Genomic DNA, 13426 nt, shown 5'->3' on the forward strand with positions numbered 1-13426 from the left:
TGTGTCTGATTACGAAACCGAGCAACAGAGCTCTACAGACCTGAACCGGTCAGATCCTCAATATCGATCAGGTGTAGCGCGATAAAACGCTGTTACTGTGAAACAGCGCTCTGTGTGGAGGTACTGCTGAGAAAAAACAAACACACTAGGTGCGAGAGTATAAACACGCTCGTGTTAAAGTATTACTGAGAAAAACACTTGTGTGAGAGTACTGCTGAGAAACACGCTCTGTGCGACAGTATTGCTGAGAAACACGCTCGGTGCGACAGTATTGCTGAGAAACACACTCGGTTCGAGAGTACTGCTGAGAAACACACTCTGTGCGAGAGTACTGCTGTGAGCGGAGCGCCTCGCGCTCTTTTATCGCGGTTTGAAGCTGTCGCGCCGCTCTTCTGTCGCGTCATTACTCACACACAGGCGCGACAAACAAGCCCGCGGTCACTCTCCCTCTATCTGCGTTCGTGAACGGAGCGGCGAAAGAGAAGGATTACAGTGTAGATTATCAGGAGTCAAACAATCTGATACCCACCATGATGATCGGAGAGCGGAAGAGAAAGAAGAAGAGCCCAACCGGAAGTCGAGCGATAGAGCCGAGCGAGCGCCACGCACTGACCCCCAGCGGCGGAGGAGCGACACTGAGCTGCTCTTCTTCGTCTCTTTACAGATCCGCTGTCCGGAGCGCACATCACAAAACCGCAGTAAATACTAGTGATGGGAAGTTCGGAATCATTTTACCGACTCGGACCTTTGAGTCTCGTTCAGCAAAATGAACGAATCTTTTTTTAGAGTCATTTCGTTCATTTTATCAACTATATAATTAAATGTTGTACGTGTTACTTCCCTAACGTCTACTAGTACTTACGCAACGTGATCACAGTTGATCCACACCACCAAACCATAACAAAAACTATAATGCTACAATAAACAGAAAAGATGGAATTCAGTGTTTACCTGGGTCTTCAGTCTATGATTGGCTCACTTCACTGCTTATCTGACAAAGTCTTCGTGTTTGAGTTAACCACTGCAGTCTGAGCAGGTTCGAGTCGTTCCTTCATCACGTGACAGACCCATACGCTTTGACCATAGACTGGAGTTACCCTGGCAACAAATCTCTGTGTATATTATTACTATTATTATTATTATATATATTTTTTGTCTTTATGAAGTTTTAAGTGTACTGCCTAATGTTTTAATGTTGTATTGTTAATAATTAATAATAAAAAGACTGTATAAAAGGCTTTATCCTATCGTTCGTTCTTTTGTCACGTGACGTGGACAGCAGCGGATAGAGAAAGTTAATTTACACGCTTCCTTACAAACGGGTGCATAGTCATTATTGTTATCATCATCATTATTAAATTATTATTTTACTCTTACAGTTACTGCATTTCTGGTCTCAAATTGTAGATTTTTACTTTGTAAAGTTTTATAAATGTATGAAATTTTCTGTCATGATGGTTATTTTCTATACACTGAATGTTGTAACAAAGAGTATTTAATAAAGAACACATATGATTAGGTGGGGTTTTAATTTCCTTGATTTCTCTTTCTTTGAAACAACACTTTTTCAAAATTAATTCGATTAAGACAGTTTTTGTGTAATCCAAACTCAATCCGGAATTTTATTCCCCAATTACTACTTTTTTTTCAAAATTAGGTGGTCTCCCCCTTTCCTATTGATCTGTAATTATAGTATTGCTAGAAATCCCTTACAATTTAAGGGAGTCTTGCCGGGCTCAGAGCTCTCTCCCCGGACAGCACGCCAAATACGCTTAACCTTTATATAATTATAAGTAAATGTGAACTCGTGAAACAGGCATTACTTGCATGGTCATTCATTTTTAAGCACCCCTCACCGGTACTTTATTTGGAACATTATTTAACTCAGAAGGTCTTATTTTAAGTCACAAAGAATTCTTATGTAAATGTAATTTTCCAGTAACTCCTGAAGAATTCTCCATCGTCCTTGACGCTATTCCTAAAGGAGCTGTTCTGCTTTTAAGAGACTCTGTTAAATCATCCAGCACTTTATCTTTATCTTTAGACCCATTTGGAATCCCAGGAGAAAAACTGTGCTTTTTGTCACATCCTTCATCACGTACCCCTATAAGATTAGATCGTAACAACTGTATATTGTGGTGTCTTATTGGAGGAAATGTGGTGGATCATATTGATTGGAAAAACGTACGGACTCTGTCTTCGAAATACATAATGACTTACAAGTTTAGAGAAATCTCATTCAAATTGTTAGACAGATTTTACCCATCTAAAGTGTTTTTGAAAAGGGTTAAATCAGGCATAGATACAAACTCTTCTTTTTGTGGTGACCCTAATGAAACTGATACGCATATCTTTTGGGATTGTCCTCACACACAGCTATTTTGGATTGAATTCACCAATGTTATCCATCGCAGTGTGCTCCAGGTTTCTTTCTGCTTCTGCTTTTAAGGATGTACTGTTTTGGCTTCTTTAATATTCAAAAAGACAAAATGATGAATATTTTATTATTAACCTATTATGACTTCTTGCAAAATTTCTGAATGAATCACTCCCCGAGACGACTCGTTCTTCAAAAAATGAACGAATCGTTCAAAAACGACTCATCACTAGTAAATACAGCTCTGCTCCCAGATTAATGCTGATTTCTGCGTTTGCTGATAGCACACTCTTGCTAAATCAGTAGAAACACTTACTTCTGTATAGATACATCATCTCTGCAGTGCACTATAAAACTGTCATTAATCTGAGTTTTATTTGTGTATCTCTTAATTTATTTTAGGTACATTTCTCTAATTATACTGCCAAATCTAATATAGAAAATAAATAAAATGAATGTTTTATGTTCAAAGATATCAACCCTGTTGAAAAAACAGCATATGCTGGTTAGAGGTATGTTTTGACGCTGGGATGCTGGTAAAGGACCAGCATCAAAACATAGCTAACCAGCACTGTTTTTTTTCCAGCAGGGAAATAAGCCTTTTTTATTTGCCATTATTTACGAAATAAAAATAAGTTTTCCCTCGTTGTGCAGATGTGATTTCACTGAAAACACAGAATCTGACTGAAATCACTGAACACGATTCAGCAGTAAATAAATAAATCCACCAAAGAAATGCTTTTCGTCACAAGCGGGAGCCTTTAATGACATTAAAACATTTAACTGCATATCTGAGATGATAATTACAAGAGGTCAGTGGAGTTCAGTGGCTCCCTTTGTACAAAAACCAGTATTAAGATATAAATGCTTGAGTGAACATTCACACGAGACTGATTTAATGAAAGCTAATGACACCATTAACCCTTCACAAAACTCAAGACATGCAGGAGAGGAGACAGCAGATGAACAGAATCAAATTGTGTATTCCAGCAGAATCAATTCACATTAAACAATCTGAAAACAGTGACATTAATGTTGATTAAGATAAAAAACAAAACAAATCCTTTGGTATTGAACAAATTTAAACATCTAATGTTCTTTTTTCTTATGCAAGTGTTTGAAAGTGACACCTATCAGACTCGGAGCTCGTGGATCATGTTTGATTAGAGTAATGTGTATTCCTCCCTGAGGAGGTGCCGGAGCACACCTTCAGCTGCAGGGAGTCATCCACCAGGAACACCACTCACTCTTTATTACTTGATAAATCACAACTCACTGAAACAATACACACATTCTGAACACTCAAAGTCAAGAGATGACTGGAGTTCTACACGTTCAAGAACATGAACACATCAGACACTCAGTGCAGGTTTAATCTGACTGCATCCACTCACTGTAGAGATCAGACCAACACACAACTCTGAAAAATCGTTTTATTAAACCTCTGTACAAAATGAGCGAGACATCCTATTAAAAGTATTTACAAAGATTTACACTAAAAAAATAGTCAAGCAGGACTGAAACATGTGAACTGAATATCAAGAGATCACTCCTCCTCCTCGTCTTCGTCAATGATGGGTCTTGGATCTGAAACACACACAGAACACAGCTCAGTCTCACTCAAGCCTCCACTGCAGACAGGAAGAGGAAGTCCTCCGAGCACTCACTTCCTGGGCGCTTTAGCCAGGCCGCTGCCGCCTGCCTCCTCCTCATCATCATCAGACGCGGGATGAAGGTTCTCCTTCTCTGGTTTCCGGCTGGGGCCGCCGAAGAAGTCCCCGATGCCCTTCTGCCACGTGGGAGTGGGCCGCGGACACACAGGGTTCCCCCCCGCGTACTTACTCTTAGCTGAGCAAGACACACACACATTTTAACACCAACAGCTGACCAGTGCCACTCGAAACCTCACTCTACTGAAGTTAACATCACACAACAGATGATCAGTATTACATGCACACGCTTTACTGCTGAATCTGTTTTGACAATCTGTGCTGTAGAAACACAGCGGGTATTTACACCAGATCTTCACCCGCAGGAAAACAGAGCACGACTCATTAAACTCTGAAAGTGCCAGAACGCATCTCATTTAAAGGACAGAGAGGCTTGCGTGCGCGCACTCACCAGGCGTGCCCGACTGCGCGCCGCTGCTGTGCGCGTTTCACGGAACCGGAAGCGCCGAGGGATTTCCGGGGCGCAGAGGCGGCAACAGCTGAAAACAAAAATACAGAAAAATGATTTATTAACAATTAATAAACAGCACAATACGAGTCGCTTCGTCATTAATAAGGTAATTCCGCTTCCGGAGCGCTTCATCGTGGCGCGAACGCGGATGAAAGTGAAAGTGGCGCCATTTCATTTGTTCTAAATAAACTCCTCTAAAAACAAACCTCACTGGCATTTACGAGCTTTACTGTTCAAACAATAACAATGAGACGATTCCGCTGGAAGCATATACTCATTTGATTATTCATCCGTGTTATATTAACGGAAGCATCAGTTTAACGCCGAGGGCTGCTGTACAACAAAACAGCTGCGCTAAATGTTAGAGATTAATATCGTTCATATAGGTATAAAAGCGGGTTCTTCACTACTGTAACCTGAATGTGTTCATGTCGGAGTCGCGTCAGATTGGCGGGAGATATTATATTCATCATTATCGACACTGCTGATATTTACAGCATCTATCACAGGAGCTGCTGTTTGTGGGGTTTCTCTCACCTTTCCTGTACGCGCCGGGGACGCTATCAGCTTTAGTTCGCACCATCGCGCTGTTTTTGCGAAGGAACGCTCGCCTCAGCAGAACTGAAGAAATAAAGCGAGCGATTCCCGCCGTCCTTTTAAAAAAGGCAGCCAGGTCGCGTGACGTCACGGAGCGCCAGCCAATGGGTGAGCGGGAATCCGGGAGACGTGACTGTGGGTCACGCCGCTCCCATTCTAAAGGACTGAAACGCTTCCATGGTAACGGTAGTGAACGAGTGCGCGATTTAGGCAGGGGGCAGGGTTTCATATTGTATTGAAGTATCCCCGGGCGCCGCCATTGGCTAGCGGACCCCCCACCTGCTGCTAGCATCCCATTGACTCCCATTCATTTTGGCGTCACTTTGACAGCGAATAACTTTACATCTGAGGCGTTAAAGATTCCATTTGTCCATTCATTATTTCTAAAGAAAGTGCCCCGTAGACAGAGGCGTGTCTACGTGGTGGCCAGGGGTGTATGGCCCCGTAGAAGCAGTTTTTGTAAAATAGGCTAACGATTGTGTCATAACCTGCGACTCTATGTCGCACAGTAGAGAGATTACCGTATGGACAGGAGGAGAAGCTCGCAGGGCAATCTTTCAGTTTATGAGGCTATCGGGGGGACGTGGAGGCATGAAGTCAAGGGAGAAGCCCACAGAGAGTCCAGAAAAGACACGGGACAAAATTATTCAAAACGTCTGCAAGATTTGACCTTGAAGGGATAAAAGTTTGTGACACTGAATTGAAAATAAGCCAATTTGCTGACGATACAGTGATATTTCTAAAGGACAAATCAATTCTTCAGAAGGCTTTAAATGCGATTTCTGTTTTTTCAAGGGCATCAGGCCTTTGCCTTAATCTAAAAAATGTGAAATATCACCCTTGTATTAATTGCACTGAGACAGATTTGGAGATGATTCCCCAGTCAAGAATAATGTTAAATACTTGGGCATTCATCTATCTAAAAACTTGGCAATAAGAGAATCCAAAAATATCACAGAGAAATTTGAAGAAATAAAAAGAAACCTAAATCATTGGTTAACAAGAGACTTAACTATTTTAGGACGTAACCTATTGTCAAAATCAGAAGGGATTTCTAAATTAATTTACCCAAGTTATTCTCTCTATATTAGTTTCACAAAAACATAAGAAAAGCAAATACTATAATTTACCAATTCATCTGGCGAAATAAAACGCACTACATTAAAAAAATCACAACTCGTAAAGGACTATAATAAAGGGGGGCTAAAAACAATTGATTTTGAATCTATGGTTGGAGTTTTTAGAGTTAACTGGGTAAAAGCCTTTTTAGATAAACCTGACTCTCTGTGGTATCATATTCCCAAAAATATTTTTGTGATAAAAGTGGGAGGATTAGAGTTTCTTTAAAAGTGCGATTTCGAGGTATCCAAATTGCCAGTAAAACTGTCTGAATATCATAAACAAGTTCTTCATTACTGGAAGATGGTATTTTTACTCATAATTTTACACCACATGGCTCCACCTTGTGGAACAACAGAGTGATAACAATAAGGTAAAAAAACACTTTTTTTTCAGAAATTGGTTTTAAAATGGAATCATTTTCATCACAGATATATTAGATGAACAAGGTAATTTTCTTAGGTTTACGGATTTTAAAACAAAATTTAATATACAAAGTTTAATAAGGGATTATAATAAGGTATGTAAAGCAATACCAATAGCCCTATTAAAGATGATACAAAACTATTTACATTATTCCAAAAGTCAAATAAATTTGCCTAAACTGCAACTAAACCAAATTCCCCTAAATAGCAAAAAATTTAACAATAATTGTATTAGCAAAATATTCAAATGTAAACTATTTCATGATTTTGACCAAAATATAAAAATAAGGCATTATGATGATAAAATAACAAATAAATACATCAAATTCATGAAAGTGAAAGTGAAAGTGAAATGGCCTATACCTCCTAAAATCAAAGAAATGCAATTTAAAATTATAAATGGATATTATCCAGCAGCAGCTATGCTTGGTAATGAAAACCTTCCGAAGGAACTTTTTAGAATGTACAATATCATAACAATTATGGGTAAATACCATATTCATAAATGTAAATGGCAAAACAAAAATCCATCCCTAATGGGTGTTTAAAACTGAACTGAGGGAATACTTTGCTTTCTTTGAAACTTCTGCAAGACTCCAGTGATAACATTTACTCGCTATGTGAAGATGTCTCAAAATACTTGTCATTGTAACTTGTTAAGCTTCCATGTATCTTTATTTTAAGAATATGATAGAGGACAATATATGTATGTAAACAATTTTGTCATGCCTTATGGACTGAAGTGCCTACGCTTAATTTATTTTATTTTTTACATTTATTTGTATTTATTTTTCTTTATCCAAATTTGTTTCATTTAATTGTGTCTAACTATGTTCTGCACATAAGTCTCCCAATGAGAGATTTTTGTAAATTGTGTTTTGTAAATAAGTGTGTTTCAACAATAAAACAAAAAAAAAAGGTCTGCAAGATTTGGTGGGTGATTCAGATTTCTCTTGGCACAGCGATTAGAAGACTTACAATTGTCAGACAGGTTGCTCACGTGACATTTACGTCATCAAGCTCAGTTTGAGTCTGGCAGTACGCTCGACCCCCAGGAAGTGCGTGCTTCTAATTGACTTCTTTTTTTTTTTTTTTTTTGCAGTTGAAAAGAATAACAACATATTTGAAGCAACAGGGGGGCAAACGGACACCATCACAAGAGGTTAGGTTAGAGACCACAAATTTACAAGACATCAAAGATTAAAAAAAACAAAATGTAAAGGAAAGAAAGGATCATTTAAAGATAGCTTACAATAGACTTTTGAGTTCAACGGAATTGACATATTCTTAAAGGAAGTAAAAAGGGACTTATATCAGATGAAAACATTCTAAAGTTAGGTTTGCAATGGATGGCTCTGGCTTTATGTAGGTGAAATTTACCCAGAAGACAAAGCAATAAAACAATATGCTCCAGATTAATGTCCTTGGAAGGAAAATCTGACACCAAAAATAATAGATTCTGTTAATTCTATCATTTTGTTACAGCAAGAAAAAAATTTAACATGGTAACATCTGACCAAAAGGATTTGGAGAATGGGCAATGATAAAACAGATGGTAAAATAGATTCTTCATCAGAATTACAAAATGAACACATTGAAGATATATTCTAAAAAAATCTGCTCAAAAATAAATTACAAGGGTAGTATCTATGAACAATTTTGAAATGGAGTTCTTTAATTTTACTGGGGATAAATAATTTGTGAGAAAAGGTCCATAAGTTTTTTAACAGATCCTCCATTTAGATTGTGCTTTAGAGGGGCATCCTGGAGTTGAAGAAAGAGCATTTCTAATAAAAAAGTTATTGCATTTTTTATCGAATAAATAAACACCATTAACCGCAAGTGTAGGAAAATAGTTGTTTACACACCCATAACATAAATGCACTTTAAACAAAGTTTTTAAACTGACAGGAATACTTTTAGTCACCTTATTAAAATCTCTTAGTGAGATTATTGCACCTTTCAAAGACACAAAGTCAGGAAAGGAAAGAAGGTCCCCATCAGCATTAAACAAACCAGAAACAAAAAAGATATTTTGATTCACCCATTCAATGAGAAAAAGTGATTTGTTACCAGACAAAATATTTTCATTGTTCCAAAGAATACACGTGTGTGGGGATTATGCTTAAAAGCAATCTTCCAGGATTCTAGGGCTTGTTTATGAAAATTTGACAGTTTAATAGGTAACTTACTACACTTAAAGTTACAGGTCAATAAAAATTTAAGGCCACCATAACGTTTGAAGATTAGATTAGGGATCCAAAACCAGGGTAACTCGTTATTAGATAAACAATTCTTGATCCAATTAATTTTGAAAGTCTGGTTAATGATATTAAAATCTAAAGCATTAAGACCACCCTCCTGGTTTCTTATTATAGATTTCCTTTGAACATATTCGGTCTTATTTTTCCAAATAAAGCGGAATAGCAGAGAGTTAATCATTGTAATCGTTTTTTGATCAACATAAAGGGAAAAAGCAGGATAAACTTAGTCAGCAGGACTCTCCCATAAATTGTCAAGTCTCTTTGCAGCCAGCAACATAAAATCTTTTTAATGTTATCTAACCTTGGCTGAAAATTGTGATGGAGACGGTCTGAATCAGATCTGCAGATATCAACCCCTAGATATTTTACATGATGCTTTACTATAATACCATCAACAGAATTTTTATTGGAATCGTGTACATATAAAATTTCACTTTTTTGGGGATTTACTACTAATCCTGAAGCTTTGGAGAAAAGAATAAATTCATTGAAGGCAACAGAAACTTGTGAATCATTATTAAGAAAAAGACAAGTGTCGTCAGCTAACTGACTAATTATCAATGTATTCCCTTCAATATTTATACCTTGAATATTGGAGTGCTTTATAAGCAAACTTAACAGCTCGGTGGCTAATAGAAAAAGAAAAGGAGAGATGGGGCATCCCTGGCGAATACCTCGACCCACCGAAAACCGGGGAGAAGTGCCGGAAGCTAAGGAGACACAGCTGTTAATACCGTTATATAGAGTACGAATCGAGTTAATAAAGGATCTACCAAAACCCAAACTGATAAAGGGCTTCAAAAATAAAGGAATGCTCAACAGTATCGAATGCTTAATAAAAGTCGATAAACAAAATTGACGCATCTTTATTTATAAATTCGGAATAATCTAAAATATCTATAATTAATCTGATATTGTTAGAAATGTGTCTACCTTTTAGAAAAACCAGACTGAGTGTTAGAAATTATGTCTGCTAAGCAAGATTTGAGCTTTTCAGCATATACAAAAGCCAATAATTTATAATCAGAGTTCAAAAGGGTGATCGGGCACCAATTATCCAAAATATTGGGATCCTTATTAGGCTTAGGTATAAGACAAATGAGACCTTGTTTCATTGATTCTGCCAATTCACCATGGTATATACACTCAATAAGGGCTTCGTAAAGAAGACACTTAATAGAGTCCCAAAAGACTGTAAAAAAAATGAAATGGGAGCCCATCTGGCCCCTGGAGATTTATTGTGTGGCATTCTTTTTTACTATGTTTATAAAGATCATCTATAGTAAAGGGTTCCTCACAAAAGTTCTCTATTGTGGTCATTCATTTTAGGAATCACAGAATGAACCTTACGGAAAAATAAAGAATGAAGCATCAAGATCGAAAGAAGAGGTGTATAGATTTTGATAAAAATTAGAAACATAAGACGAGATCAAGGAGGGGTCATTAGATAGTGAATTATTAATATATAGAGAGGAGATCCTCTTATTACTTCCACGTTTTTTCTCTAGGTTCCATTTTGCTCTCGATCTAATGAAAGCGCAAACTCGAGCCATTTTGCTCTCCATCTAATGAAAGCGCCCCTTGCTTTCTGTAAAAATAAATCATCCAGACTACTGTGTAAACTATAAAGAGATTGCTTGTCATCTTCTCCCAGGATGGGATTCTTTAAAAATTTGGCTCATCTTTCTAATTAAATCTGTAACTTCTTATATTTTTAACAGATGCTCTATTTTTTCCAAATTTTACGGAGAATTTTTCTGCATTCATATTTAAATTGCTCCCATTTAGATGTGGCCGAGATATTAGCCTGAGACTTCACACTCTCTGCAATTTCCCTAATTTGCTGACAATATGATTCAGACAGTAAAAAAGAACAATTTAACTTCCAGTAACCAGGGCTAACTTTTCTTCTTTGCTTAGATTCACCATCAGAAAAAGTAATATCAATTGCTGCATGATCTGTTAGAGGTGAGGGTGAGATTTCTGCTGATGTCAAATATGAAATTAAAGAGTCAGATATTAGCCACAGGTCTATATGAGATTTTTGAGAAAGATCAGATTTAAAACCAAGTGAACATGGGGTTATCGGGGTTTAAATATCTATGTGCATCAATCAGGTTCAGACATCTACATAACTTTTTCCTATTAAGGGGTTAACACTGTTAGACACAGATCTAGATGGAAATCTATCAGCAACAAAGTCCGGTGCTTCATTGAAATCACCACCAATTAATGTGAAGGCAGAGGGATACTTAAGTTTCAGATTATTTACATTAAGGATTATACTATCAAGAAGAGTTTTATATTGTTTGAAGAATTGTTGAACCCATATAAGTTAGCCATTATAAAGAAATGTTATTCAAGAGAACAACTGAGATAATCCATCTTCCTATCCCTGAAGAAAGCGTTTCTATAATTTTTCCCTGATAACCATAATCAAGTAGAATAGCGACCCCACCTGATGAACTAGAGTTATGACAGAAAGAAATAGAGCTTCCCCACTGGGTACGCCAGAACTTTTCATCATTCACACAAGAGTGTGTCTCTTGCAAAAAATAAACGTCCCTTTTCATGGATTTACAAAACAAAAACAAAGCTTTTCGTTTGTTTAAGTCACGTAGCCCCCGAACATTCAAAGAAAAACAAGAGAAATACGAACTAAAAATAGTAGTGGAACTCAACTCGGAGTAAATGGAACTGTTACAAACAGATACGACAAATAAAGTACTTCTTAGAAGATATGCAGAGCATAAAGCTCGAATTAAGTTTTGGGAAGGTCAACACACTCTGTTGTGGACCCCGAAAGAAAAGAAAAAAAAAAAACAATAATAAATCAAAAAAGGTTAATAATAAAAATAAATAATAATATATATATATATATATATATATATATATATATATATATATATATATATATACATACATATACATACACACATACATATACATACATAAAAAAAATTAATAAAATTGTAATCGGTTTTTGAAAAATCAAAGTGTAAAAGGTATACTATATATCAGTGGTTCTCAACTCCAGGCCTCGGGACCCACTGCTCTGCACATTTTGAATGTTTCTGAATCTGACACACCCAGTTCAGTTCATGGATCTCTTTCCTAATGAGCTGATAATCTGAATCAGTGTGCGATAAATAAGGGAGACAAACAAAATGTGTAGAGCAGTGGGTCCCGAGGACTGGAGTTGAGAACCACTGCTATAAATCATACACAGAAATTCTCTTCCCGTTAATGAAAGCAACTGGGCCCATTAAACCCAGCTTTCTTTCCTTCCTTTCTTGCCTTTTCAACGAGTGGCCAGAGTTTTGTTTCTAGCCTCTTTGTCTTCCCTGAGTGAGATTTTCCAGGATCCGAAATTTTCTTCTGTTTTCAGCATCTCAGATCGTTTGGCTTCTGCCCATATTGCATCACGGTAAGTGCGGGATAAAAACTGGACGATGATACGCCGCGGGTTGGAATTTCCAGACTTGGGGCCAAGTCTATGCGCAATGTCAACCATCTCCTGTAATTTCTCCGCGGAATGTGGAGAGAGGTTCCTGAAAAGCTCAATGATAACCATTTTGACGTTCTCCAGCGAGTTGATCAGTACAGGACCTCAGAACACGGCCAGAAATCCCATCAGGTCCGGCTGCTTTCCTGACGTTCACTCCGAACCTTGTCCTCTGACACAGTGATTTACATGATTATCGCTGCTCTGACTGCTGCTACCAGACGTGCTGATCGGCAGACTCGCGCTGCCTGATTGTTTTCAAAACGGGCCGTAGAAAGAGTTTACCCTCGTCAGCCAGCAACAGATCTCTTGCTCTCACCTCTGCAGATGATTTATTTCCAAAGGCACAGATGGTTCTCAGTCGCTGCCACATGCGTCGGGAGTCATTGAGCTGAAAATGAGACTTTATTTGTTCCTTGTATTGGATCTTGGTGGCTCTTACTGCATGTCGGAGAGCTTAGCACAATGCACAATGTTCTGTCCACCCACAGTTTCTGATTTGAGAAGGTCCTAATAATTATTGTTTCAGTTGCTTGCTTGGCTAGCATGTTTACAAAGCTTAATGCTATTTTCCGTGAACTCACTGACGTCAGAGGAACTCGCTCGCAACATGAGCCCAGTCTACGTCATCAAGAGCCGCCTGTAGCATGGCTTCAGAGTGGATGGACCAGCACGTCACCACCCTCTGCACCAGGGGTTCTTGAATGAGCCTTTGTTTATATTCCGGTGTGAGGAAAATGGCGGCATTGTCCGATTTTCCAAAAGCTGGTAGCGAGCAAGCTTTGTAGGCATTCTTAAACTGAGAGTAGCAATGATCCAGTGTATTCCGTCCTCTGGTTGGACAGGATACATGTTGATAAATGTTCGGCATAACCTGCCTGAGGTTGGCTTTGTTAAAGTCCCCAGCGATGATAGAAGCAGCGTCAGGATGTTTGTTGATGTAACCACTGAGCACATC

The 13426-nt window shown here is 37.9% G+C and overlaps 1 pseudogene; it reads right to left on the reverse strand.

The window, feature by feature from the left end:
* Positions 1–3992: 3992 nt before the first annotated feature.
* On the reverse strand, positions 3993–5156 carry LOC122144083 (annotated as a pseudogene).
* Between the last annotated feature and the right edge of the window lie 8270 nt (positions 5157–13426).

Source organism: Cyprinus carpio, unplaced genomic scaffold (assembly GCF_018340385.1).
Source record: "Cyprinus carpio isolate SPL01 unplaced genomic scaffold, ASM1834038v1 S000006585, whole genome shotgun sequence".
Lineage (NCBI taxonomy): Eukaryota > Metazoa > Chordata > Actinopteri > Cypriniformes > Cyprinidae > Cyprinus > Cyprinus carpio.